This window comes from Panthera leo, chromosome A3, assembly GCF_018350215.1.
Source record: "Panthera leo isolate Ple1 chromosome A3, P.leo_Ple1_pat1.1, whole genome shotgun sequence".
Taxonomy (NCBI): Eukaryota; Metazoa; Chordata; class Mammalia; order Carnivora; family Felidae; genus Panthera; species Panthera leo.
The window spans coordinates 128,931,563-128,946,470 of record NC_056681.1 but is presented as its reverse complement, the minus strand read 5'-3'; the positions used below and the strand labels follow the sequence as shown (position 1 = coordinate 128,946,470).

The following is a 14,908-nucleotide window of genomic DNA, read 5'->3' as shown; positions in this document are numbered from 1 at the left end:
TGATGGCCAAGAGTTGGGGGGGGTGGGGAGAGGTTGAACATTTGTATTCTAGAGATAGAATGGGCACAGCAAGTGCACTCCATTACCACGTAGAGGACATACCTGTTTCAGAATGAACAAATTAATTAATGGATGAATGGATTAATTATGTTTATAGGAGATTTGTCCTGCTTTAAAGGCACTGTCAGGACACATTGGCCTTTAACCATACCTCTTTCTGCATGAAGTAACTTAAGCACTACCAGCTACTGTCCGCCTTAGCTACAACCTCAGACAAGTTTGATCAGGTGCCAGCTGATTTGATCTGAGCCATTCCCTAGGAAGGCAGAAGGTCAGGCCTGCAGCCCACCGTCCCTGCAAGAGGCTCTCACAAGCTCATCCTGAATCACCAATGCTGAGACTCAATGCCGAAAGTTGACATTGGTGACCATTTGGAAAGAGCATGTTGAATGGTGAACAAGTCCCAGCCAGCAGGACACCAAGGTTCTGAAGCACAATCCCATTTTACTACTCAACAGGAGAGTGGAAGAGATTCGTCTCAAAAGTTAGCCTAGTGTAGGAACTCAGCAAAGCAAACAGGAGGGAAGAGAGAGCCAGGGATGGAGGGAATGGCCTCCCTCATGAACTTGCTTGCCACGGTGACCTCCAGGGAGAGGTAGTGAAAATATTTTGTGAACCACGTGCTGCCACGGAAGTTTAAGAGTTCTGTAGAGTAAAAGTTAGCTCCTAAATGTCACAATTCAGTAAAGAAATCTGACAGTCTCTTCTAGAAGGACACAGGATTTTCCTGTATGGAACAAGACCCAGTTTAGACAGTCTGTACCCTGGTTCACAGTCCCCTTTATTCTGGAACAAGAGGGGATGATTTCTTTGGCTCTACTGAGAAGTAAATATCCTGGTGGCACAGGCCTCTTGTTCACACTGTGACAGGACTTAACAAAGCTGCTGACACCGGAGTGAGATCCAGGATGAGACGGTAACTGGCTGGGAGGGAGAAGGAGGTATGTGCCAGCGGTAGGAGGCACCACTAGGTCAGGGGTCCCCAGGATAACTGCACTCACATCTTCAGTAATTCTTTAAAGAGAAACATGTCCTTAACCATTTGTTAGGCTTTAGGCAACACTGTTGAATAGACAAAAACAAAACAAAACAAAACAAAACAAAACACAGGTTCTATAACCAGACTGTCCACGTTCAAACCATGGCCTTGTTTCTTTCTAGCTCTAAACCTAGACAGGTCACTTAACTTCTCAATGGACTTGGGAATGATAACAGTACCTACCTTGCTTGTGAGCTTGTTGATAAGGTCCCATGAATGGTCACAGCCACAGGCCAACTGTTTGGTGATTGTCTGCGCTTATGACTCCCTCGAGATGAGCAGGTCAAATGCTCGAATCAAAATTGAATAATTGCAATGGAACAGGTGTTGGCCAAGTGATAGGCATGTTCACAGGCGGTATCTCATGTAATCACATATACTTCAGTCTCTACAACACGGCGAGAGAGGAGTGTTTTCCTTATTATAGATAGGAACTCTGAGGTTATAACTGGTGTTCAAGATGACACAGCTGATAAGTGCTCAAGTCTGGGGTCGACCCAGACCTGCATCTCGCAAAATATCACAAGCAAGAGCTGTGTTTGCTAACATAGATATATTACCTAAACCAGGAGGATATGCATAGACAGAACAGTGGTTTTTGAAGGGTGTCTGAGCTTGACTCCAAAAGCAGTGGGAAATTAAATACTCGGTAGATGGACACAGAATACACTACCATAACCAGAGAGGCATGTAAAAAGGCCTCACCCTTGGTCACAAGCATGGAAGCTACACGCCAGGAGTTCTTAGGCAGAGGCATTTAAAATGCTGCTCCTAATCTTTGATGAAAGCTCAAAGCCCAAAGATCCTCTATTTAAAAATGCCCTTCAGGTTTTGCCCAGCTGACTGGGAAAAAAAATACCCAACTCAAAACCTTGGAAATACCTGGGGATGTCAGAATGTGGTATTTTCACCGAAAACCAAGTAATGAGGGGCCAGGTCTCTAAGGAAGGCTTGGTGAAGTCCATGAAGGCCAGGCTCACCGGAGAGGTAGCAAGGAGGATTCTCTCCCCTTCCTGGACGGATGGTCTGGGACAGTCTCGGGGAGTTGGAGAAAGGGAAACGTCCTGGGGCGGGGACTCATCCCTAACCCTCACCTTATTTCCCACCAAGTTCTCTAGTGAAACTTTCCACCACACCAAAGGGAGAAGAGGTTTTCTTTCCATGTTTTATAGACTTGCTTGACTCGTGGAGTGGTGACACAGAGAATACCATTCTCCTCCCTGTCAACCCTGCGGGATGAACACAGATTATTATAGGCTTTACTTTCACTTAATAGGAGGAAGATTATTGCCAATAATGTATATGAAAGTGCTTTGTAACAAACAAAAGTAAAGCATTATACAAACGTATAAGGCATGATAGTGATCATGGTCAGAAAGATGAATTTTATGCAGCAAAGGAAAACAAAATCTAAATTTTAACATCAGAAGCATAAATAAATTATGGCTTATCTGTACGATAGGGGGCTGGACAACCACTAAAAGTGATTTTATGAATAACTTTTTATTATGAAAGAAAATGTGATTACTGCTATGTGAAAATCATACATTGTATGCCTGCAGGTGAGCTAGACGGATGGATGGACAGATGGATGGATGAAGACAGTGAGAGGGAAGAAAATGACAAAAATATATAAATAGGATTTACCTCCGAGTGGCTGTACCATGCTTGAGCTTTATTTTCTCTTTCATTTTTATTTCTTTAGTTTTACCCTGCCTTGTTCTAAAAACAATTTAAAGTTGTTTACAACACACATACAAGATAAAATTAAATTTGGAAAAACGTAAGCAAGTGAGGAATAAATATGAGAAAGATAAGACAGAACCAGCAGGTTGGCTGGTATATAGAATGTGTTCCGTGAAGCCCTGCACATTAGATAGAGATCGACTGCATATTCACCCCTAAGCTTTCTCTCCACCAACAGAGAGAGAGAGAGGGAGACAATAGACCCTGTGACTCATGAAGACAGGACAAAGCATTAGCAGGAAAACAAAGCAAAATGGTTCTGTTTAAGAAAACAGGAAGGAAAGCTCTCCCAAGGTTCTTGGCTCAAGGGGACACTGTGGAAGGTGCTGAGTGGTGGGGTAATGTTTGTTGTCCTCTGTGACCCAGGGAGTCACCTCCAGACCCTGCCAGTAGCCTTCGTGTAAGCTGAGGACAGAGTGCCAAAGCATAGGAAAGAGGTACAGCCCCTCCTTGTAGGGGTGGTTTCTAGCCCCACGCTCTGTGCTACGTGGCTGTCACTCTGTCCCATCTGATCCTCACCCCTACAAGGTATCATCATCATCCCTTCCAAACCTCGAAACTGGTTTAGAGAATAGCTCACATTCAAGTGAAAGGCAGGGCCAGAATTCGCACTCCGCATGCCTGACGTGTTTCTCCATCAGGTTCTACTGCTTCCCAATCCTGGAAAATAGTACGACGTTCCATATAGGCCAGTGGCACAATGCCAAAATGCAGTTCCGAGAAAACAGCTCTAGAGGAGATCATCTTTCTCTTTATACTTTTTAGTATTTCTGAGCATTGCCAATGATTATGTTTATTTTTACATTATCCACCCTTTTGGATTCCCTGCACCGCCTCTCAAGCCCACCGGGCTCCCACTACTTTCAGTTGGTTTTAAGCATTCTCGAGGCACGTCTATCTCCTCGCCAGAGGAGGGACCTTCTCAAGGATGCAGAGAATGGTCTTGCTCTGTAAGCTCATCCTTACAGGGCAGCTTCTACAGCTCCAACGTAATGCCCATCAATGAGCTGTTTCTATGAGGCGGGTTCTCAAAATGAACCCCAAGCCACTGGGAACACATTCCTGAGCTTCTGCTATGCAGCCCCTCTCTGCCTCACTTATTTCTTTGAATGTTTTTGTCACGTCCCTTTGGTCAATGTTCTATTCAATCCAATATGCAGGGGAGGATATCGAGCCCAAGGAATTTTAAGTGATACTAAACTGACCAAAACATTTACTAGAACTGGTAGTGTTGATTGGAAATAAATGCCCCCATACACTCACACTTGGAGTATCAGTAAGAATAACCTTCATTCTTGGGGCGCCTGGGTGGCTCAGTTGGTTGGGCTTCTGACTCTTGATTTCAGCTCAGGTCATGATCTCATGGTTTGTGAGCTCGAGCCCCGTGTCCGGCTCTGTACGGACAGCACAGAGACTGCTTCAGATTCTCTTTCCCCTTCTCTCTCTGTCCCTCACCCACTCACACTCTTTTTCTCTCAAAAATAAAAAATAAAAAATAAAAAATAAAGAATAACCTTAATGTTTCAAGACAGTTTTACAAAGCACACCAATACCACTGACATTGTACCGAGTCTTTGACCCAGAAATTCCACTTGAGTAGATTATTTTAAGGAGACAAGTATAAATTAGCCACTAGGATGTTCCTAACACTGTTTGTAATAGGGCAAGACTGAAAAGCAAATATCCAAAACTAAGAATTTGTTTAAATAAATTGAGATCTATCCTTATAATGAAATAGCGTGCATCCGTGTAAAGATGTGTAACAGAATGAGTTATATTTATTTACTTTAAAATTATTTTTGTTTCTAATGTATTTAAAATGAGAAAATTGGATTATAAAACAATTTGTGTCACCTGATCTCATTTCTTAAATAAACACTGTAATATTTTTGTGGAAGAAAAAATCTAGAATATACAAGGATATACTCTAAAATGTTAATAGTAGTTATTCCAGAAGTAAGGTATTACCAGTAGCCTTTAAGTCCTTCTTTTTGAATGTATGTATTTCTAATTAATTAATTTAAAAAACCATTTTTAAACTGTTAACTTTTGAGAGAGAGAGACAGAGACAGAGACAGAGTGCAAGTGGAGGAGGGGCAGAGAGAGAGAGGGAGAAAGAGAATCCCAAGCAGGCTCCACACTCAGCACAGAGCCTGGCAGACGTGGGGCTCAATCCCATGACTGTGAGATCATAACCTGAGCTGACATCAAGGGTCAGATGCTTAATTGAGCCACCTAGGCACCCCTGAATATATTTATTTTTAAAAACTTACCTATGGGGAAAATATATTACCCTGTGAAGAAGAACAAAGAATTTAAAAACAAAACAGGCCAAATATACCAAAGCTTCTGTTTTGCATTTTTCTCTATATGGGAGAAAAGAGCCAAGATACGGATAAAAAGGCTGATAAGCTAGGTCAGAACATTCTTCTGAGTCTGTGCCATTGCCATAGGCAGGGCTAAAGATTGAAAAGCCCTTCACATCAGGTGGGGGTTGATGGAAGACATCCAGGTAAGTATGGAGCTGTCCCTCGAGGCACGCTAAGCTAGGACTGTCCATAAAAGTAACCCAAACCTTTTTCTCTCTAATGCTTTCAAGTTCAAATTTAAAGCCATGGCTACGCAGGGAGATGGAAGTCAACACAACTGTTATACTGTTTATAAGAAAGTTCCTTCCACCCAAGCCTTCCCCATCTTGATTTCGCAAGAGCACACCTGCCCCACTGGTCCCTGCGGCAGCTTATTATAGCTTCCATGCCAGCAGAAAGCACTTGGTAATCAAAGATAATTCTGCTCCCACGTGAATAAATGCAGTTCGGACTTGTCTGTCACTAAAAGGCCTCAAAAGACTAGAAGACATAAATGGATATAAATTTAGTTCTAAACTGTTTTTAAAATACGTTCTAGCATGTTTCATAGCAGAGCAACTAATGGATGTCAGCTCTTCTTTTTCTTGAAAGCTGTTTCCACGCGTTACTGAATAGAAAGATGGATCCTGGGCCTTTCATCTAAAATAGCAGCCAATAAAGTGAATGTTTTCATTTACCTCTTTCCCTATTTGGGGAAACTTTCATTCTCTAACAAAAATTTATTGCTTATCTACGAGCAAACACAAATGTGAACCTGTCCTGCTACAGTGGCTTTCCAATAAGTAGGAAGCCACTAGAAGCTCCTTTGCCCTGTTTCAGCCAGACAAGCCACCAAGCAAATTCTGAGCTTCCATGTAAAATGTCAAGGACTTGCAAGGCTTAAAAATGTTAAAAAGTCACACTCCAAAGGGCAGTGGGGATACAAGGCCCCTCATGACTTAACCTCAACTTTCCTCTTTCCAGCCTTCTCTACTGGAACCAACTTCCTACCCTTGGCTGTCTAGAGAGTGCTGACTCATCCACTCGGACATCTTCCACGTGGTGAAGCATCCAATGAAAATAGCCCTTTCCACATTCCCCAGTAAAGTCAACCACTCCAGGGTCTACACTACACAAAATCCTGTTAGAATCCTGTTATTACATGAGTCACACTCCAGCTGAACAATTTGTCATATGTACCTCCTCTCTACCAAAACGTAAGCGTTTTGAGAGCAATGTCTAGACCATAATTTCTTCTTGATTCCAGAATTAGCACAGTGCTCTTCTCAAATCTAAGGACTCATAAAACTTGATTGACCTGGATGAGTGTGTCAGGTCATCAGAAATAACGCAGGAAAAGGGAAGAGGGAAGTAGGGGGAGAAGGACAGGATGGAGAAAGTGGGGGGTGTGGGACAGGAAAGCGAGAGGGGAGTAACAGGTGAAATGTTCAAGACTATGGTGGCTTCTGGGTCTTAAATTCTGATTGTTGTGGCTAAAATTTCTTTCTTGTATCACATCTATTATCTAACTGATATGAAAAATAGATGAGCAAATAGGACAGTAATACGAAAATTGTGTGCTTCTAGGTGAAAGTGAAGTGTTGGGGAATCTGTGGGCTGATATTAGGACAGAAAGACATTCTTAAAAGTACAGTGAAAAGAGTTGTTGAGAAAATATTGTTAGGTATCTAAATATCTTTCACATATTTTTAGCCACTTGGCCTTCAAAACTCTCTATGACAACATTTGTTGCATGGAATAAATAGTGGGGGAGAAAAAAATATAATAATTCTCTGCTCAAAAAACTTTAGGAAGCATTAAGTTTTTTTTTAATGGTTTTTCTGCATACCCAGGTTTTTAAAAATTTTCTTATGCATTTGGAATATCGAAGAGCATGCAGAATTTCCCTCGGCTGACCAGAGAATCCCAGTACATCCCGTGACTAGTGTCCCTTCAAACACATCTTCGAAAACGAAGTCCTGCTCACCAGGTAGGTAGATATAATCCTCTCCCTGTTTATAAAGAAGGGCATTGATGCTAAAGAAATGATGTTACCAAGCACATATGGTGAGTACGGATTTCAAAGCCAAGGACCGGAGACATTTGTTCACTGGGATTCCTAATAGCCTTGAATATAATGCAACTTAGATCTTGGAAGTGTTTACTATTTCCTGAATAAAATTTCATACTGCAGGATGAGGTGTGGGACTTTCAGACCCCAAGGCTTTATCTATAGAGTCCCATGTGCACAAGTGGTCCTGAAATGGGTCTAATATAACAGGAGTTTTAAAGCCAGAGACAAGACTTTAGGCTGGGCTCCGATGCTAGGCAATTAGACACAGATGGAAAAGGACACGCTCAGGTCCTGACATGACCTGTCCTCACATAAGTGCTCTTTTTAAAATGTACACTTTTATAGATTTTAATGGAAATGCACGGTAATTTCCTAGTGCCTAGATCCTAGTATGGATGATATTTATTGGAGTAACAAACAACATATACCCGAAAGAAGAAAGATTTTCACATCGCAACTTAGACAAACTCCTTCTGTCCATCAGTGTCACTGGAAATGAAATCATCTGTTTACAATATTCCTCATATAAGAGTAATCCCCTAAAATACAGAAGTTACTTGAATGTATAACCTCCTTTTTAGCATTGTGCTTACTTTTTTCACCACCAAATCACTATAGATTCATACAATCTGTTTTCCAAATTGTTCAAAGCCATCCTAAGGAGCATCACTCTCAGAAACAGGATGTATTTCAGGAAAAGCACTGCAACAGGGATCAGGAGACTTGGCTTTGTTGTCAACTACTTGCACAACCTTAGGCAAGCCATTTGCTCCTCTAAACTTTGTTGTTCTGATCCAGTGCTGTCCCCTACGGTAGCCACTGGCCTTTGGTGGCTACTGAGCACTTCAAGTGCACCTAGACTGGTTTGAAGTATGCCGTAAGTATAGAACACATACAGAATCCCGGATATTTAAAATGAGAAAAAGTGTATGAATATTTCGCCAATAAATTTTATAGTGAATTTGTATTGAAATGATAGTGTTATAGATCTACTGGGTTGATGAAAATATATTATTAATTTCACCTGTTTCATTTTACTTTTTTTTTTTTTAACGTGGCTACTAGAAAATTTAAAATTACATACGGGACTCACTTTGTATTTCTGTTGACAACACTGGTCTAATGTGTCAAATGGAGTGGTGGCTTCAGATTACTTCAGGGCAGGGTGGCCTGCCAGTTCTAAACTTTGAAGCTATAGCCTTTGATGGAATAGAACTGGGAAAGGTCTGAGGTATAAACGTTGATAGAAAGAACCAGAAAGGATGATGTTTGAGACAAGACACTGAGCATTAAAAATCACACCGGAAACACAGGGTATGGTGGAGGGGAATGCAAAGGGGCAAGGGGACTATGGGGAGGGGCAAGGGGACTTCTGGTGCTTTGGAGGGTGGGGTTGGCATCAACTTAACCTTGGAGTCTAAATCAATGTCATGACTCCTAATTAGACTAGACTCAAAGTTTCTGAAGTGGATCCTGCCATACAGAGCAGGATAAAAGATAATGATGCAGATTTTCTGTATTAGGACTGCACTACTACACGTAAGTTAGAGACATTCTGGATAAGGGATAAACCTAGAGCCAGGGGGAAGCATTATACTCATTGATATGGAATTTTTCGAGTATGGTTTCACAAACTGACTTATTGAGCAATGAATGTGTGGGGCAAAAAGTGGGAATCCCAAAAGTAAATCTCATGTCATTAAGAGAATCAAAGAAAAGACACTTCAACTATCATTTAATCCAACACCCTCATGTTGGGGATCGGCGCACGGAGGCTCAGACGGGGTAAGTGGAATTGCCTTTGCTTGTGAAATGATGCTACTCACCTGTAGCAAAGTTGGGCAGTATCGTAGCTCAGAAGTGGGTCTTGTAAAGACTGCTTTCCCTCAAGAAGTTCTTAGGAGCTGAATTTTCTCCCCTTGTTTCTCCCTGCTTTAAAATAACTGAAACAGGTGGTATTTGATGCCTGGACTCTTCCTATTAAAAAACAAAGCAGGGATGACCTTTAAATCTTTCTAAAGTAGAGATTAGTAACATTTCTGCTACTGGACCCAGTAAGCTGTTCAACGCTATATAAAGAATGTGACGTGTTGTTTGTTGAGTTAGCTGCATAGTAAGTAACTGGTTGTAAAATCTTGACACCCCCACCCGATATCCATTATTTGTTGGTTGGCTGGCTCTGCCGAACTGTCTAATAATGGTTTCGTGGTAATAATGTTGGCTTTCCGCTTCCGGTAAATTGGATGCTACGTTTGGAGAACTTTTGCTTCTGGCAAAGAGGGAGATCTTCCAGGCGCAGTAATTATTTCACCAAAAACGATCAGAAAAGCAAGATAAATTAAACAAATACACATTTCAAAGAATCAGTGAAGAAATGAGAACTAAGACTCTAAAACTCCAGAGAAGGAAGCTCCTTGCAGAGGCATATGGAGAACTTTTCCCTTTTTGGGAGGCATGTGCCAATCATTGGTGAGGGCTGACAGCCCAGAACTGGGCCTCTGTCGTGAGACAAAATCCAGCAGAGTGATCTCCATGCAAAAGACTGCAGTGATATTTCCTCTCTCTCCCTCTCTCTCTCTCTCTTTCTCTGTCTTTCAAAATAAATAAACTTTTCTTTTTTAAATGGGGTGCCTGGGTGGCTCAGTCAGTTAAGCGTCTGACTCTTGATTTCAGCTCAGGCCATAATCTCACAGTTTGTGAGTTCAAGCCCCCCATCAGGCTCTGCACTCTTAGTGCAGAGCCTGCTTGGGATTCTTTCTCTCTCCCTCTATCTCTGCTCCTCCCTTGCTCTCTCTCTCAAAATAAATAAACGTTTTAAAAAAAATTAATTAAAATAAAAGACTGCAGTGACAAAACTTGGGTATCACACTGTCTCAAAGAGTTCATTTTCACCATCAACAAATATACTAACTTTCCATGGTGCACAGAGCAGGAGACTGAAGTGTTAAGTGAATTCTTCCCAAGAACAGAACGGGATTTCCTTCAGGTTTCCAGGGTTAATGAAACAAAACCCACTGGGAGAAGACCCACGAGACCTACAGATGGGAACTGAAAGCTCTAGAAAAGGGGACTGGTCAGTGAGGTATCCACCACTTGTCTAGGGGACACTGGCCTCTCTGAGAAGATTTGGAGACTGAGGATGCAGTCCTAGCCCCCAGCAAGAGGCTGCTGCTGGGATACACAGAACCCAGCAGACCTGAAACTTTATACCCCTTGAAGAGCAACTCCCGATTTCCTGCCCCTCAGCCACTGGTAACCACCATTTCGCTCTCTTCTTCTATGAGCTTGACTATCTTAGATACCTCACATAAGTACAATCATGTGGCATCTGTCCTGTGACTGGCTTCATTTACTTACCATAATGACCTCAAGATCCAGCCATGTTGTCTCAAACGGCAGCATTTCCTTCTTTTCTTAAGGCTGAATAATAAATGTTCTATTGTATTCTACTATGTTGTAATATTCTACATGCCACATTTTACTTGTCCATTCTTCCCTCGATAGACAAGGTCTAGAGATCTGCTGTACAGCGTAGTGCCCATAGTTAACAATACACTTAAAAATTTGTTAAGAGGATAGATCTCCTATTAAGTGCTCTTACCATGATGAAAAAGAAGAAATAATGAAAGAAAGGAAGGTAGAAAAAAGGGAAAGTAAAGCTCTTGAAACAATGCCTAGTACATAGCAAGCACTAGTAAATGTTAACAGTTTTAATCCATCCCCCTCCCACAAAAGGAAGAAGCCCACAAAGGTTACTTGGGAAGAAAATAACAAAATAAGAGGTTGGAAGGACCTCAGTACTGAAGGTGGCCTCTGCCTGAAGCCACAGCCCCCCACAGGGGTAAGCCCCAAACCTCTCACTGTGATCCTCACTTCCCTAAGCCTCCTATTCTCTTCATTATGGAGGTTCTCTTGGCCTTATGTTCACACTCCAAAGAAGATGTCCCATCTCTGAGACTCAACAAAGAACAATCAGCCATTTTTTCATCATACTGAATCTGTCAGAATTATCTTTTTGGGTTAATAGCTGCTGTCCTTCCATGACCAATTACATAGACAAAATAATGTGTTTGAAAAGTAATCTGCAGCCTCATGATCACCAAAGATCAAAGCTATCCTGGGGCAGGCACAGGCCATGGAGCTGGAGAAGAAAATAAAGGCATGTGTTTGGGGGGAAATGTGAAGAAGCAGAAAGGAGAAAGATAAATCTGAAGCCAATGCCATGAAGGCCCACGGAGACCTCATCACCTGCCCCCTGCCTCCAATTTGTACAAAGCATGTATTGTCTCATAATTAGTTAATTTCTCTCAGGTCTATGTCTCATTCCTCCAACTCCAGGTCAATTGTGAACTTCTCAAGGAGGAGGTCTCGAACATCCCATAGCAACTAGCTCTGCGGTGAAGGCAGGAAAAGGTCACAGAAAGAGAAACAATGCCAGTAAGAAGGGGGGGTAGTTGAAGAAAGGAAGGGAGAAGGGGTAAGACTCAAAAGTCAAACAATACAAAATATATTGTGACATTCTCTTATCACTGAGCATTGACCAAGTCTCATTTAAGGTCTGGTGTGTCCACCTCATAGATGGCTTCCCCGGGTCCAGCCTTAACTTCTTTTTTGATGGCCTGCTCAGAAATGAGCTAAAAGGCACTTAAATGAGTACCAGTGGGTTTCCAGTTCTGCACCATCTGCAACACTTTTAAGGCCACGCAACTGGCCCCCATCCTTGTGGAAAGGCAGTAAGACCCCTGTGAGGATTGTTACACCTGAACAAGAAAAGAAATGGAAAGTGCTGATTTGATATAAAATTAAAAGCTCCTATTTATTCATATGCGTTTGTTGTTTTTCATTCTCCTTGGGTATTTGTTACACGGTCTCCTAAACTAATTACCCAATTACAGAGGGTGAAGGCATTTAAAGGATTAAAGTGAGATCCCTCACATGTAATATGGAGGTAGAGATGTTTATTAATTTCTCCATCTAAAAATGCTCCCACCCTTTCACAGCTGCTGAATTATTCATTAATCTGCCCCCTCCACCCATGTGTTTAACCAGCATTAATCCCTCCAAGGTACCACTAAATACCACCGGTCATTTATACTAAGCCCTTTAATTAATCACATTAGTGGTCATGTGTTGACCCTCTTCTCTCCCACATGCCATTCACACAATTTCCTGGGGAAAGAACCAACTAGAACACACACTTCTAGCAATGGCTGTAAGGCACTTTGTAACAAATTATTCCTTTAAAATTGAAGCCACCAACATTTCAGACAAGAGAGGTCAAAACTGTGGCTATTTTTATTTTGACATACAGATGTGGTTGACATTTTTATTATGCTCTATGTAGAGGAGGACAAAAAGGTATTATACACAAGGAGGAACCTACTGCTCAAAACTATTGATCCACAAATCAGAGATCCATGGAAATCGACATGCCCCTCTTCTTCAGTGCCAGTGCCCCTGGGAGATGCATTAGTGGATGCATTAGTATTTCCAACAGAGTACAGTGCAAGAAGAAAAACTCCCAAAACTCCACGAGGGAAAGGGTTGATGTGTCCATTCATGCAGATTCTAGTGCAGGCCTGAGTGACACTTCTGTGTTGCTCAGTAGTGCATTCGCTTCAATTGGGTGGCCCCACCATGTCAACACGAAGTTTCCTGCCTGGTGGGGAAAGAGAAAGGCAGCTGGAGAATTGCAAGTGGGATTTCCACTGTGTCAGCCTGGGGTGACAGATGTCGCTTCCAAGGCAGGTCATATAGTCCTACTCAACTACAAAGCGACAAAGCTTTTATGCGTCCAGAAGGGAAGGGGAAGCAGGTAATGATAAACAATACTCTTAACGTCTATCAAAGAAAGAGAAGGTGCACGAGTTTTCACTTCAAGTACTTATTGGTTATTGATGTGGTCTGATATGGTAAATGCTATTTTACAAAGAATTTCCCATTGCCTTCCATTTTCCATGGCCTTCTCTTTTTATTCTATCTTGTTTTATAGCTATCGCAGCCTATCGTGTTTTCTTCTCTTATGTCACTCAGAGACAAAACCCCAAGTGAATAGGGATTTAGTTGGGAAGTGCCTCAACTCTACCATATATATATTTCCATTATGTCAGTTCTCATCAGGCTTCTTTTTTTTTCTTATTTGTTTAATGTTTATTTATTTGAGAGAGAGAGAGAGAGAGAGCACAAGCAGGGGAGGGGCAGAGAGAGAGGGAGACACAGAATCCTAGATCATGACCTGAGCCAAAGTCGGATGCTTAACCTACTGAGCCACCCCGGGGCCCCTCATCAGGCTTCTTAATCTGGATGCCATGATTCAGAGATGATAGGGACTTCCTAGGGCAATGTGTGTGTAATTTTTCCTATGAAGAGGGCCCATACTTTTCTGCAGATTCTTAGAGTTTTCCCTTTACTGGTCTATTGAGTCCTTGGAGGCTGAGACGGTCTTTGTGATCTTTTGACCTTCCACAGCATCCATCAAATGCTGGGCATGGTCAAGTGGACAGAACAGATTGCTGACAAAGGAATCTAGGAAAAGAAGTTGGGAGGGAGTAGGAGTCCTGCTAGGGAAAATGTACAAATGGGGTTCAGCAATTGGAGGGATGGGATCTGGCCAACAGGTCTGGCAGAAGGGCATTAAAGACTTGGAGGGAAGGAGCCAGGAGGCAGAATGAGGGCACAAAAAGAGAACGAGAATATCTAGAAGACAAGCATTTATGTGCTTTGCAAAGGGCTGGGAAAAATCACCTTGCCCACCCCCACCCCCCACCTCCCGGACAGGGAGGCTTTGCCATGAGAGCTTGCTTAACACTGAGCTCCTGGTTAGAAGAGGTCTGGCTGTGCACCCAGATGCATTAACTGAATTTTCTGGAGCAAGGGATTAGCATATACACCAAAGGTTTTTAAATGAGTGCTGTGATTTATTTAGCACGTTGACTCACATATTAACTTTAAAGAAATCATCCCCTACAGTATCATTGTGTGAAAGCTAGAAGGAAGATGAAAGGATGGAACTCTAATGCAGAAAGAATTGATGATGTACACAGCAAACTAAATAAAACATTTATAGAAAAAATTATGTTAAAACAAAATGCTGCCCTACAAAAGATAGAAATCCACAACTAATTACTAATACTACAGCATACTTCAATGTTTTAGGGAGGCTGAAATTGTTTTACTTTTTTTATTCTAAAACCGAGAAAGTTGGGGGCGCCTGGGTGGCTCAGTTAGTTAAGCGTCTGACTCTTGATTTCGGCTCAGGTCACGATCTCATGGTTCATGAGTTCAAGCTCCGTGTCGGGCTCTGCGCTGAGTGTGGAACCTTCTTGGGATTCTCTCTCTCTCTCTCTCTCTCTCTTTCACCCCTCCTCACCCATGCTCTCTCTCTCTCTCTCTCTCTCTCTCAAAATAAAGAAATAAAACTGTAAATAATAATAATAATAATGATAATAAGTACATAAAAATGAGAAAGTTGGTTTATTCTGAAATCCCAGGAGGTTCTTTAAAGTGTGACAGTGTTTGTACAGTTTCCAGGAGACATGGTGGCTGGAGCTGGTGAGCACAGCTTTTTCCACACTTGGGAGTATTGCCCCGGCAGCTCAGCTGGGCCTGAGCACTGGCCCTCCCACTTGCACTTCCGGGGGG

At 42.2% G+C, this 14,908-nt stretch overlaps 1 long non-coding RNA gene across 1 annotated transcript in view; it reads right to left on the bottom strand.

Annotated features, from left to right (window-relative positions):
• Nucleotides 1–12,544: 12,544 nt before the first annotated feature.
• Nucleotides 12,545–14,908, bottom strand: part of LOC122216606 — a 152,322-nt gene continuing 149,958 nt past the window's right edge. The window contains exon 3 of the long non-coding RNA XR_006200988.1: nucleotides 12,545–12,926. This is a non-coding gene — a long non-coding RNA (uncharacterized LOC122216606). The remainder of the gene's footprint in view (nucleotides 12,927–14,908) is intronic.